This window comes from Rhinopithecus bieti, unplaced genomic scaffold (genome assembly GCF_001698545.2).
Source record: "Rhinopithecus bieti isolate Rb0 unplaced genomic scaffold, ASM169854v2 scaffold_44040, whole genome shotgun sequence".
Lineage (NCBI taxonomy): Eukaryota > Metazoa > Chordata > Mammalia > Primates > Cercopithecidae > Rhinopithecus > Rhinopithecus bieti.
The window spans coordinates 1349002-1360524 of NW_016819009.1; positions in this window are offsets into that span (position 1 = coordinate 1349002).

Sequence of the window (11523 nt, forward strand, 5' to 3'; positions counted from 1 at the left end):
AGTTTTAAAAAACTTATTATAAAATGAATATTGTAATGTTTTATAAAGTAATGTTTGATAATTTAATTTATTTTGGGATCTTTATCTTTTTAAATTTATTTCTATACTAATTTGGAACGGCGTAAGGAAAAAATTACGCTAAACGAGCGAGAGAGAGCGCTCACTGAGAGTTAGCGGCGAGCGGCCCAATACTCCAGTTTTGTGAAATAAGAGTCAGAGGCGTATTCAGCAGACTTATTGTAAATATTGGTATGACCGACTTTTCTGAAAACATCGAGACATGAAGTTGTAACCAGATACTATATGATCGCAAAATGAAAATATTTATTAGTTGGCTGTAGAACAGTTTAGGCGAGAGAAGATTAGGAGAGTGGTATCATACAGGATAACTTCCAGGACACAGGAATAAGCAAAAAAAAAGAGATTAGAGGGAAAACACAACATGAATCAGGGACACAGCAAAGAGTGAAAGGGCGAGGAGAATATATTTATTTAGAGGCTGGAATGGAGCTGCGCGGAACAAGGTTCGCGCGAGAAGCGAATTTGTAGCAGTAGATATTAAAGACATTGGAAAATTATTGAAGGTACGTAATGTGAAGAGGGTTGATAGAAACGGAGGATAAGAGTCCTACAAGGATAGACAAAACTGAAGTTCCAAACCCGAATAACTGTCACAAGCTTTAAAGTTACATGATTGTACTGAGAGAGAGCGAGAACAGTACAGAGTACAGCCTTAGGAGTTTCATCTGGTCTAGAGGCGAGCAAATTCAGGAGAATACAGAGATGAGCGATGACAGTCTTTTTTTTTTTACTTGTTGTGGTTATACGTGCTAGGTGCGAGCGAAGGCGAGGCAGTTGTTACATAGTGGTACGTGCTGTGTGGCTGCACCCATTAACTGATTTTGACATTAGGTATATCTCCGGGATGGTATCCTCCCCACTTTTCCCCCCCCCACAACAGGCGCCTGTGGTGACGTTCTCCGTCCTGTGTCGCAAGTGGATCTCTTGTTCAATGTCCCACCTAGAGGAGAAACATGTGGGTTTGGGAGGTTCTTGATATGTGCTGAGGAATGATGGTTTCCAGCTGCATCCAGTCCCTACAAAGGACAGGAATCATCACTTTTTTATGGCTGCATAGTATTCCATGGTGTATATGGGGCCACATGCAGTCTGTCGCAGTGGACATTGGTTGAGCCAAGGCGTGGCTATTGTGAATAGTGCTGCAATAACATACAAGGGTTCTTAAAGCTATGTGCCTTTGTACCTAAACTGGAAAGCTGAATTCATACTAAACAGAAAGTTGATTAGACAACAGTAACAAAACAAAACAAAAAGCAACATAAAACATAGGAGATCACAGAATCAGAGTTCTCTCTAAAGTGAAGCGAAGACATAGGGATAACTGAATGAGAAAGAAAATAAAACTAAAATATGGGATGCTTATACTTGACACTTCAAAAACCTAGGGTCTCAACGCTATTAGAAAGAAACAAATGTATCATTGAGAATCAATATTCAGGGAGTCTCAGAGAATATGAGTGCATTATGTAACTGAGGGTCTGGGAGCTATTGATATTCTAGATGGATATGAAGTCAGCGAGTCTGATTTGAAGATGGCAAGTCTGATAAAAGAGAAACATAGTTCCACAATCAACAAAAATGAAGTGAAGTTTACTGGAAAGCAATGTGATGCAGCTGAGTAATATGGTTGGGATGTTTGTCCCTTCCAAATATTATATGAAATATTTCCAATTTTGGACTTGGGGCCTAGTGGGAGGTATTGAATCATGGGGACTGGATCCCTCAAGAATGGCTTAGTGTCATCCCCTGGGTGATGAGTGAGTTCTCACTGTTAGTTCATGCAAGGTCTGGCAGTTTAAAAGAGTGTGGCACCTCCCCGCTCTCTCTCTTGCTTCTGCTCTTGCCATGTGATGCTTCTACTTCTGCTTTACATTCTGCCATGAGTAAAAGCTCCTTGAGGCCTAGTCAGAGACTGAGCCGATGCTGGCATCATGCTTTGTATACAACTCGCACAACCTTGAACCTATTAAACATACTTTCTTTATGAATTAGCAAGAGTCATTTTTTTTTTTTTAATATAGCAAAGCAAAAACAGCCTTACACTTAATGCACTGAGTGACTTTAACTCCAATGGGGCTGAGCTAATTTATAAGATGGTGGAAGAAGAGAGATTTAGAAGCAGCACTGTGTCAAGCAGGACTCAGTGCCCACCTTTGTGAGAGGGCATCAGTGGGAGCAGCATAACTAGTCTCAGTTATAGTAGAGAGATATAAGAAGTTAGGAGTCAGAATTTATTTTTTTAGGAAACATTATTTCTAGACTTTACAGTGGAATTATTTGGATGTAGATAATAGGGTGTTTGGTTGACAGGAAAGTAATTACTGACCCACATGGAAATGCAAGTGTGGAACGGACCCCATCCAGGGGGCGACCCCAAGGTTGTTAATCAACACAGATATCAGAAATATAAAGTCTGGTACTTTTAACTGGCAATAGCATTTGCTAGAGTATTAGTCTAAGCAGAACCCAGGTGAATTGGAGCATAACAGGATGTTTAGAAGACTCCCCAGCAGTGCACTGGGCTATACCTCTGGAAGTATGGGGAGTCTAGTCCACATGAGAACAGTGTTTGGATTCATGGTTTGTTCTAGGTGTATACTTGAGCCCTTCTTACTGCTGCTCACATTCAGGCTTTCGGGGTTACAGTCCTCATTCTTTCATATGATATTTCTGATTTTAACTGTACGTTTTTAATTCTTCTTTGTCCATACATTGATTAATTACGGTGTGACAAAAATATTTATTTAGTCATAATTTTTATTTGTATATGATACTGTAGTTTGGCCTCTTTTCATAAAAAATTACATATACACTTTAATTCTCACTGCAAATTAGCACACTTTTGCCATATTTCATTGTCTGGATGCCTAAGAGAAACTGATAAGTCTAGTTACTTGTTACCTCCCCAGCTAAGCCACAAAAGTAACTGGCAGTCCATGACAACCCTCAGGACAAATCATTCTGGTGTATTGTATAAAACATATACAAAACATTGCTTCATATTACAATAAAGCCTGAAAGCATGGCACATTTTGTGATAGAAATATTCAGATCAAAGAAAAAATGAGTAATATTTTGAAATGTATTCATCTTGTGCTTCAATCTCAATACAAATTGAGAATCCATGTGGTTTTTGAAATTGAGGAATCAGAAAAATAGTTCTAGGCCAAGGAATGCATTAAGACTTACAAAATGTTTAATTATACATCCACTACATGGCCCTTTATCTGGGAACAATGTAATAAATTAAGAAGATAATAATACATATTATCAATCTCCACATAGAAGTAGAGAAGGTAACTTTTTTCCTGGAATTATTGCCCATCTGCCTATTCTGAGAGAAAGTCAACCATAACCCAACCATGACTAAAATTTTAACCTATTCTATTTCTGGAAACATAAACCATATCCTAGATCTTTTTCAGAACATACATTTTAAAATAACTTCTATCCAGCACATACCTGAAACTTGTTAATTTTTAAGAATTAGTATCTGAAAAATTTGCCACATATCTATTTTTCTAAGTATTCTACCTGTTCATTTAAGGAAGACTATCAGAGAACTCTATACCTGGATGGCATCTTGCTGTCTCCATCCAAATACACTTACTGAAATGCACCTCAATTATTATGTCAGAAAACTTCCTCTGACTTTCATAGAGTTCTGTGAGAAAATTCTCTATGACTGCAGAAAAAAACTATTTCCACTACAAGGCTGTTAGTGAAAAAAAAATTTACATTTATTGCTAAGATTTCAACTGATAATAATAAAAGATAAAATTTTACCACGACATTTAAAATTTTCATGTACACTAAAATCACGTAACAGATGTTGTAGAAAGTAGAGCTGCATACACATAATTTAAAATAAGTTTATTTTGTTTAGTAAAACTAAATACAGGAAAAAATTAAAAGTGAGGATATAAAACCCAAAGGAGTAAATCTTCAACTTCCTGAGTACCAAATACAGTCCATTTTACATGGATTCAATATAGGAACTTTCTGTAATAGACCTTCCACACTGCCACCAAGAACCTCTTCTTGAGGACAGAGCTAAACTGCTTTTTCTGGCCTCTCTTTTAGTCTGTTATGTCTAGATCTCTGCTATGAGATATTTGTGAAAGGGATGTGTAACCCTTCCAGGTTAAGTTTTCCAGGAAGCAAATATGTTCCTCACAGACTTTGTTTCCTTAGTCATGTAGTATGGGCAAAAGTAGACCCTAAGGGATGGCAGAACTATAAATAAGAAGGATCTCCAGTCTTTAAATTACCACTCTCTCCATTCCCCCACCACCCATCCAGTTTTTAACATGTGGGCCTTGTGAATGCAAAATTAACTATGTAATATAATGAAAGCAAGATATACATTTAAATATTATGGATGTTATGTGAATGAAAGATATGATTTTATCTTGATATGGCCTAAAATATTTGGATGACTGTTTTAATCATAACTAATACATTATAAAGTTTATTTTTTTAATCAATAGGGAAGAGAGAGCTGGTGACACTATGGGTAAGGGGAAAACAGACCTTATGACAGGCAGCTCTATCTTTTATAAGGTATGATTCTTCCTTCACTGGCACAATTTCTCATCATGTGCACACCAGAAAAGCCTTAATACAAATAGTACACAGAAAGTCTTCAGTGATTTTCATTGCTTAGAGTAAGCAAGTTTTTAATGTTAGCTGCAGATGAAACTACCATTTTTTAAAAATACTAGTCATAACCAAATTAAAAGGCCAGAATTATACCTATGGATGAAAGCTTTGTTTTTTTCTGTCTTAAAATAATTGTTTCATGTTAACTTTAGGGTCATTTTTTTTCTTTTGTTTCACAAATGACACACTTTTGTCCATGTTTTTCCATTAGGTGCCTGTATACAAAAATATAAGAAATAAATCATTCAGTTTCTTTTGGTAATTGCAACATTGCACAACTCTCCTTTAGGACAGAGGGTTATATAGAAATATTGAAAATCGTGCATCCAAAACTGGCAGGGGGCAATGTTCTTCCGCCCTAAACAGGATGACCATTGTGTGACTGACTTAAGTTCAATAAACCAGACAAGGCCGGGCGCGGTGGCTCAAGCCTGTAATCCCAGCACTTTGGGAGGCCGAGACGGGCGGATCACAAGGTCAGGAGATCGAGACCATCCTGGCTAACACGGTGAAACCCCGTCTCTACTAAAAAATACAAAAAACTAGTGGGGCGATGTGGCGGGCGCCTGTAGTCCCAGCTACTCGGGAGGCTGAGGCAGGAGAATGGCGGGAACCCGGGGGGCGGAGCTTGCAGTGAGCTGAGATCCGGCCACTGCACTCCAGCCTGGGCGGCAGAGCGAGACTCCGTCTCAAAAAATAAATAAATAAATAAATGAAGCAGACAAAAATATAATATCAAGAGAGAAGCCTGAGGAAATAAGGAGAATAAATATAATCGAAATAAAGAATGAAATCTGAGAGAAAACAGGATTATGACAAAGACAATTGATAGATAACTCAAAATTCATCCTCCAGACATTTTCCAGTGAATGCTAGAAATCATGACATTGACCAATAAGGAAAGGCAAGCAATCCTGACAGAGCACAGTGTTTGCCAGTGAAGTAAACTGCATTTAAATAGACACAGGAATACACAGTAAGTGGTATTCATGTATTTTCAATTTTTACAATCAACTTAGAGAACAATCATGGGATATTTTTAAATGGTTAGAACTTTGACAAAATAAGATTATAACTACAGCTGTGAGAGTCTGAAAAAAAGGCAATGAGGAGAAAGGGTGGGCGCACTACAAGATGAGAGAAGCACAGCCTGTGGTACATGTAAAAAATAGGACTTTAATTATACTCTGAGGATGTCATGAGAACCTGGAAGGAAACCAAAAGTGTTAATATGACTATCTGAATTGAAGAGGGTGCTAAAGAAAGGTGGAGAGTAGAGCAAAATTTAGTAAAATTTTTATCCAGCTCGTGGGAGAAAACCAAAGACATATATATGCACACACATGCACACACTTGTGTGGGTCCTTCAAAGAACCTTTTGTTATAAATTAAGAAGTAACTATTATGGAACTAAGAAGTGGACCAAAGTGCTCCAAGTAGGTCAGTGCATGGTGAGCGAGCATTGGCAGGCATCTTGATTTTCAATGTTTTTCTATTAGAATGTATTTCTTCTTCTTCTTTTTTTTTTTTTTTGTTTCTGTTTTTGTTTTGTTTGTTTTGTTTTTTAGAGACAGAGTCTCACTCTCTCGCCCAGGCTGGAGTGCAGTGGCACAATCTCAGCTCACTGCAACCTCTGCCTCCCGGGTTCAAGCGATTCTCCTGCCTTAGCCTCTCGGAGTAGCTGGGACTACAGGAGCATGCCACCACGCCCAGCTAATTTTGTGTGTGTGTGTGTGTGTGTGTGTGTGTGTGTGTGTGTGTTGTATTTTTAGTAGAGACAGGGTTTCACCGTGTTAGCCAGAATGATTTCGATCTCCTGACCTCATAATCTGCCCGCCTCGGCCTCCCAAAGTGCTGGGATTACAGGCATGAGCCACTGCACCCAGACCGTTTTTTTCTTCTTAAATTATGGGAATGCATTTCTTTTATCATTCTTATTGGGAAAAGATTGGAAAGAAAGTTACATAGATTTACATTTTCTTGTTTAATATAAGGAAGATCTTTGAGAGATAGTCAATGAGACCTAGGATGTTTATAGTATATGCTCACCCCTCCAACATTTAGTATCAGCATGAGAGAAACCCACTCTTTGTCCTTAAAGAGCAACTTCAGCCTACAGTTGGCTATAGATAATGAACAACTGTAACTTTAGTGTATATAAGTAGGAAATATTTTGTATATGCAAGAGGAGAGCAATATTACTTTGAGAACTTGCTAATTGTAATCAATAACATTGAAATATATAGATAGAAAAATATATATACATATATATGATTTGTTTTAGTTAAAACTCACTAAAATGCATATTCCAAACAAAATATATGATCAGAGTAGCTTAATTCTGTTTTTTCTTTCATTTCTAATAGACTTATTTCTATTTCTGAGACCTATATCCAAAAATTAAATAAATAAATAAACAAAACTTGCTAAATTAATCTGAGCAAAAGGAAACCAGTAATTCCAGGGTAGTTGAGGGAAAAAGGTGGAATTAATAAAGATAACTAAGACAGTATAAGTATAGAATAACTAGCCCAGCTAAAGAATGAAGAGGTGTCCCAGTGGCTTGGTGTTTCCCAGCTATTAAATAGGTTTATATGTGCCAGTGTTAATTAAAGCAGTTAGCCATCGTTAGGCTCAAGGGAAATTTCTTTTCCTAACAAGATTTATTTTAAAAACCACTCACATAATACATGTTTGATTGACTTGTTGGTTGATTAATTGAGGTGTAGACTTTTTTCTTCTTCAAACGCTAGTATATTGTAAAGTACATTAACAAGAGAGGCTTGCTTACTGTTGCCAGCTTGCTTGAGTTGTACTGCTGCTTTCTCTTCAGATAATTTAGTGATAACAAAAGCAGAGAGTGTGTTCAAACTAAATATTAGAAATTGATTCAATTAAAACAGATCTGCATTGGCTTAATAGATTGCAGCTGTGTGTATTGGTGAATTAATGATGTTTTCTTCAGTAGGGCACTAGAAAAACTCACATTTTTTCTCAACATTGTATTCAGGTCATCTAGATTTTGCTTAATGTCAAAGTGCTATAGCTGAAAAAATAAAAGATAAATTTCTCTTACATTTATAAGTGATTCTGTGGTTGAATTTGCTTTAAATTGGGCATGAAATAAATGTGTAACTGCCAAATAAGGAAACAAAATCTATTACGAACTTGAATCTTGAAACAGCAAATCTTCTATGGTGTGGCATTTTCTCTACTATTGTTTTGCTTTATTCATTATTAAAACTTCTTTGAAAAGCAATTATGTTGTCCCTTCTCTCTTCTTTTATTACTAATAAATTCAATAATAATTTACTTGGTTTATTTTTAAAAGACAGCAAGGATTTTAAAGATTTTAAAATCTCTGTCATCTGGTGACTGTTATATATTGTCTTTTTTACCATCTTTTCACAGATTTATCTTGCATGATCTCAAATATTCTTAATATCCTAAAATGCACAATTTAAAATTAAAATTTTATTTCTTGACAATTATAAGATGGTCAACTATTAACAACAATTATTAAAAAATGCAAGGAATTAAATTTCCATTGCTTTCAATCATACAGTTTTAAAATTCCCTTTTGTCTTAGTGCTGTGATTAACTTGTTAAATAAACAGGGTTAGTGCATTTAGTTGTCAAAATTAAGGTGTTCATATACAATTTAATATAGTTTCCCATTTTATTCTTTGTTGTTGATGAAATATCAGATTAGAGATCAGTGGTGTTAATGTAAATACACACACATGATATGATGAGTAACACATATTTGATGTATTAGGAGTATATGACATAATTTATAGATATATAATATCGTGATTATAATGATATGATATATTTGTTACATATAGTATTGTGTAGTATTGTTAACATAGCTGTTAATGTAACATATTGAGATAGATTATTAAGTATAATATAATAAATAGTATTGATTGACAATATCAAAATTATATAATAATATAACATAAATAGCTATCTACTAAATAATTGTTATCTATAAAGTAGATATTGTTCTCTATAATAGATAGTCTGTAGAGTATATGACTGTCAACATGGCAAGTAATGCCATTGACTTTTAAAATACCCTTACTCATTTTAAAGACATATAGATAATGAGATACTAATACAGTATATTTATATAGTAATATTTATATAACTAATTGTAAATTTTTTATACTATATATAGAAATTTTAAATTATATAAATTATTTATTTGTATTGTGATAATGTATGAAATATTTATGTTTTATATATTTATAAAATATAAAAATATATACACAAAATATATATATCTTTAAAATGAATTAAGGTATTTTAAAAGTCAATAGCATGTTTGTCATTCTGTCAAATGTTCTGAATTTTTTAATCAGACTCATTATAATCATAGAGGTGTAGGAGTTTCGGCTCTAACATGATATGAACATTTTTGGGAAAGTCTTTCTGTAAAAGGCTAAGGGAGTCTTCAAATCTCTGAGTCCTTCTAATCAGATAATTGTTAGAATAACATTCTACCTGATTTCAAGACTTACATGCAGACTAATCAAGATTGTGTGTATTGGCAGAGGATAAATAGCTACATTAATGGAGAATAATAATACTAATACAGACACAAACCCACACAAATATGCCTAATTTTTTAATTAATAAAATTGTAAACAATCAAAATAATAATTAACCAAACAATTATTAATTACAATAAGTAACAAAATTCCTACTAAATGAAAAAAATACCAATGCATACAGAATTTACATTAAAACATAGAATGAAAAATGTACTAGTAAATACAGAATTTACATTAAAACATAGAATGTGAAGATGGTTTAGATAGACAGGGATGTGGGGTAGAATTGGATCTGCTTAGTTAAAAGGGTAGGTGAAAGAGAAGGTGAAAGGGCAGGTGAAAGTAAAGGTTTCAGGCTCCACATGAAATGCTGTGATGGGAGAGATGAAAGGCTCTAGGTTATTCTCCTGTGGTTGATTCTCTTGCAGACAGCTGTAAAATAACCGCTTCCAAATCTGAATATAAAGTTAAAATGACCAAAGGAGATCTGTGGATATATAAATATGCCACAGAAGACTGTTTTGCCTGGGCTCACTTATCTCAGCTATGTGAAGGAAGCTTACTTTTGGCTGCTGATTCTTAAAATCTGTAACCTTATCACATCCACAAAGCTCTTTTTGTCATATAAGGCAATATATTAACAAGGTCCAGAAGACAGAATGTTGATGTTTTGGGGGCCCTTATGAAGGCTACTACAGGATGGATTTAAATAAGTGATGTAAGCTTTTATCAGAAAAAAAAAATGAAAAAAAAAATAGAATAGCAAATTAAAACCAAAGACAGCAGCAGTAAGTCATAATGAATATAAGATCAGATATGGATGAAATAAAAGCAGTGATACAGAAGAATATATCAAAGACAAAAGGTGTTTCTTTAAAAAGATTATAAATTTGAAAACCTCTGAAAGATTAATAAAGAGAGTAAAAACTCTGAATGTGATGGATGAAAACAAGGATACAAACGCAGAACTTCTGAATATCTAAAATAGATTGTAATGAGTATATCATAAACAAACTTTAAAACAATACGTTTGATTATATTTATAAATCATTTTAGTTTTATCAGTTTGTCTTAACGTATTTTGAAGCTTTGTAAGTTGGTGTATATGCATTTAATTATAGACAAATTTACTATTTTAAGTGGAGAGTTCAGCACACTGTCTCTCTAAATAATTGTTAGAATAACATTCTACCTGATTTCAAGACTTACATGCAGACTAATCAAGATTGTGTGTATTGGCAGAGGATAAATAGCTACATTAATGGAGAATAATAATACTAATACAGACACAAACCCACACAAATATGCCTAATTTTTGACAAAGTTACTAAAGCAACTGCGGAAGAGAGATTCTTTCTCAAAGCAGTTGTTGAAAAGATAGCCTTTTTCAACAACAGTGCTTAGACTTCCCCACCCCCCAAAAAACATCTGTCTCTTAAGTATACAAAAATTAATTTAAAATGGATAATGGGCTCAAATGTACGATATTAAACTACAAAACTTTTAGGAAAAATAGACAATAAAATATTGCAGGACTTAGGGCTAGGTGAAGAATTCCTAGATTTGAACACACACAAATATCATGATCTATAGAAATAAATAATAATAAATTGGATTTTAACACAATAAAAAATGTTTCTTCTGAAAAATCCTACAATATAGACAAAATAAGGACTGAGAAAAAAATATTTGCAAACCCATATCTGACAAAGAACTAGTATAAAGTGTTCTCAAAACTTGATTAAAAAAAGCAAAATTCAGTGAGAACTTAGGTAAAAGACATGAAGACAAATTTCTCCAGTGAAGGTCTACAGATTGCAAATAAAAACATAAAATGATGTTTAACATCATTAGTCATCATATAAAGTAAATTAAAAATAAAGAATAGAACGATGATCTGTTTCTAAATTAGAAAATATTTTGAAAACAAAATTTTTTATGAAAGTATATTCAGTAAATTTCAATCTAAGGGAATAGAAATTTTAGACAATTCATAAGCAGCAATAATTATTTAAGGAGTCATTTCAAGTGAAGGAATGAGTAAGTCTAATGGCTTTTAGATGAAAAATCGATGTCATTAAATAGGACATTTTGAAGTAAGTGACTCCTGAGTGCTTTATGGACTCAAACAATTTTTAAATGCGCTCAAAAGAAAGAATAAATTTCTAAATGTTGCAATAATCCTTAGTGGACAGTGGGTTTTAGTAGATATGTATGAAGC